This window comes from Drosophila virilis, chromosome 3 (assembly GCF_030788295.1).
Source record: "Drosophila virilis strain 15010-1051.87 chromosome 3, Dvir_AGI_RSII-ME, whole genome shotgun sequence".
NCBI classification, from domain to species: Eukaryota; Metazoa; Arthropoda; class Insecta; order Diptera; family Drosophilidae; genus Drosophila; species Drosophila virilis.
Window position 1 is genome coordinate 9,280,542 of NC_091545.1, and position 3,047 is coordinate 9,283,588.

Here is a 3,047-nt window from a genome sequence, read left to right on the forward strand (position 1 = left end):
AGCTGCTGCAGTTGCTGCTGCTGCTGCTGCTGCTCTTGCTTCTGCTCTGTACAATGCGGCGTATGCGTAATGAAAAGCAAATATTAATAAATCATACGTGACCAATCAATTTCATACTGCGGCATGGGTCCAGGCAAAGATACAAACACACACATAGATCACATACACACATATATAAGAGAGTATAAATGTGTGTGTGTGTGTGTGTGTGTGTATTTACAGAGCTTGTCCAACTGCCGTAGAAGATTTGATGAGCGCCAGCAACTGTCGCCCGCGCGCGCATGCCGCAGAATCAATATTTAATTTATAATTAACTTTACAACATGAAAAACAACGCGCATACCCAAGACTCGAGAGGGGGGTCGACAGAGAACTAGACCCAGATCCAGAACAGATCCATGTTTTGCAGGCGCCGTCGCTCGTTTATCTTTTTAGCACACAAACCGAAGCGTTTTGAGGCAGAGGTAAAAAGCCGAACAGCAGCAGCAAGAGGGTGGCCGCTCTTGACATCACGTTGGGGCAGATTTGTGGCGGCTTTAAGCGTTTGCCACTATGGGCAATTAACGCGCCCATACGCAAACACGGGCCTGATCCTTTACACAAACACAGGGGCGCTGGGCAGGCACACACAAAAAAGAAACCGAAGCATTACGCAAAAACACAAAGTCTGAACAAAAACCAGGCGAGGGTATGTTTGTGCTGGAGAGCGAACAACTAGAGAGAAAGAGAAAGGGAGAATGAGAGGGAGCGAGCGAAAGCACAACTTTTGCGGGGATGCTAATTGAAAAACTCAATATTTATCTATGCGAACAACTTACAACAGCGTCAACCCAATCCCCGCTCTCGGGGTGGTTCATGGCAGTTACAGCTGGCGGCCATTTTGAACAGCTCTGTGAAAACTCCAGCTAGCTCTTACCAATGTTAATGATAATAATAATAATGATAATGATAATGATAATGATGACTAAGTTTGGTCACCATGATCGTTGACAAATTGTGGATCAGAAGTGGGAACCAACTTTTCACAGAGGAAATGTTGTGACCTCTTGTAAGTGGAAGTGGAACACAGAAATCAGTTAAATAAACAGGAAGAGCCCTGGCTGTAATTGAACTAGGCAGGCAGCTAAAGCCAAGTGTCAAGGGCACTTTTCAAGCTTCAAGTGTGGAAGAGAAACCAGTGTTGTAAAGTACAAGCCGTAATTAGAGTTTTGACTGCAAGTGCTGACTATCAGAAACTAGATCTGAAGTATAAAAAAAAAAACATTTAAATGAATTTCTATTTAAAAAATTATTTTTTTCCAAATCCCGACTGTTTAAAATTTAAAGCTCTCAGTACTATCTTAAGCTCTACGGGTTTTTAAAAATAAAAATTTCATCCATTTTAGTATTATTATTAGTAGTATATTATTAAAATTAAACTTTCTTTCATTGGTCCTTTGAGCCATATTTCCCTTTCAAGAGAGGTGGGTTTTATGGAAAACATATCAAATAAATTTCCTCAAAGATCTTTTAAAATAAATGTAAAGCCGCCTGGGTGGGACATGACGCGGAAATACTGGCTATGTATGTTCTTTTATCATTAACGCAGATTAGGTTCGCCTTACTAGTAAGTATATTTTTCTGCATGTGTTTCATATGGATGTGGATGAACATAATGTACATAAGTGAAAATATATTTACTATATAGGCATGTATGCTTTCATGCTCGCAAATTTATTTCCCGATGCGCTGCAAGATAAAAAAAAATTAAATTTGCCTCCCATGAATTGGAATGAGACTCGCAGCATTGAAGGAGGCGTCATAGGAGGAGAAGGTTTAGGAGGAGGCAGCGCAGGAGGGGGCAGCAAAGGAGGAGACGACATGGCAGGAAACGGCATGGCAGGAGTCGGCTTAGCAGGACGTGGCATAGGAAGAGACGGCATAGCAGGAAACGTCGTTCAAATGGTACCCTTCTACTCGATTCTCATGAATTCAAGTAGGCCCTGCAGATTTTCATGATTTGACAGTACATTTTTTTTTTGGTTTTTTTATTTTGGTGCTCTTTTGGTATATTTTTTTACAACTTCATTTTTGTTTCTATGTTATTTTTGTATATATATTAATATGTATATCTATAAATATATTTGTAAATATGTATGTATATATGAGTATCTATCTTCTCCTTCATTTTGGTGATATGTATATAAAAAAGTCGTCCGCCCTCATTTACATAAAGGTGGGTAAGTGCATATATGTATATTTCAATATTAATATTTCGTCTTACTTCATAGTTAATTATATGAACCGTAAGCCCCCCTCTATGAACCTCATGCCTCTACAATTTATATTATCAATAAATTGCTCAGTTTCCCCCTTCCAATAGCTCGTTCAGAAGACGCCACGAAACGTCAATTGGTGTGATCACCATTTAGCACTAAAATGTATATGTATATATATCACATTATAGTATATAAACGATGCGGCCATAAACTGGATCGTTCTGCACCTTTTTAATGATCATTGCAGTTATGCGCTCGCCTGAGTTTTATGGACCTGCTGCACACCGTAGACGTTGCGTCGACAATTTTTCCCAGAAAAAAAAACATGCAATCAGCCCCCGGTCAAATGCAGTCACAGATACAGATACAACAGGGCCCAGGCAAATGCACTCGGCACTTATTAGGCTTTTGATATATGTATCTGCCAAGCGGGACGACAACCGGGACGTCTACGATGGTGAAGTTTTTTTGGGCGTATGGCGAGTGGGCATGGCTGGTGGCATGATGTTTGTATTATTGTTGGAAATAAACTCTGATTTTATATTGTTGGAATTAATGATTTTGTTCCCCTAAATTTGTTAATTACCAGCAAACAAATTTGTGTATACAAACCATGCTTGAGTTTTTATGCATTTTCTATAGAATTTTTGAGTGATTATAGCGGGCCAAATGCGTGCATTGTGGGATAGAATTTGTGAGTTGCCATAAGAGGCATTGTTCCTATCAAATGCTGGCTACATATATACAAAAATATCACATGATCTGCAGTCAAGTGGGTGCTGTAATGGG

The 3,047-nt window shown here is 39.7% G+C and overlaps 1 long non-coding RNA gene across 6 annotated transcripts; it reads left to right on the forward strand.

Moving 5' to 3' along the window:
- Positions 1 to 1,446: 1,446 nt before the first annotated feature.
- Positions 1,447 to 2,814, forward strand: LOC26531584 (uncharacterized). 6 transcript variants are annotated; one of them, XR_001450362.3, is made up of 3 exons: positions 1,447 to 2,215; positions 2,271 to 2,285; positions 2,346 to 2,814. It is a non-coding gene; the product is annotated as an uncharacterized lncRNA (long non-coding RNA). The 6 variants fall into 6 exon arrangements; XR_001450363.3 differs by having other exon boundaries at positions 2,363 to 2,814; XR_011416371.1 differs by having other exon boundaries at positions 1,518 to 2,215; positions 2,271 to 2,420; positions 2,506 to 2,814.
- Positions 2,815 to 3,047: the final 233 nt, after the last annotated feature.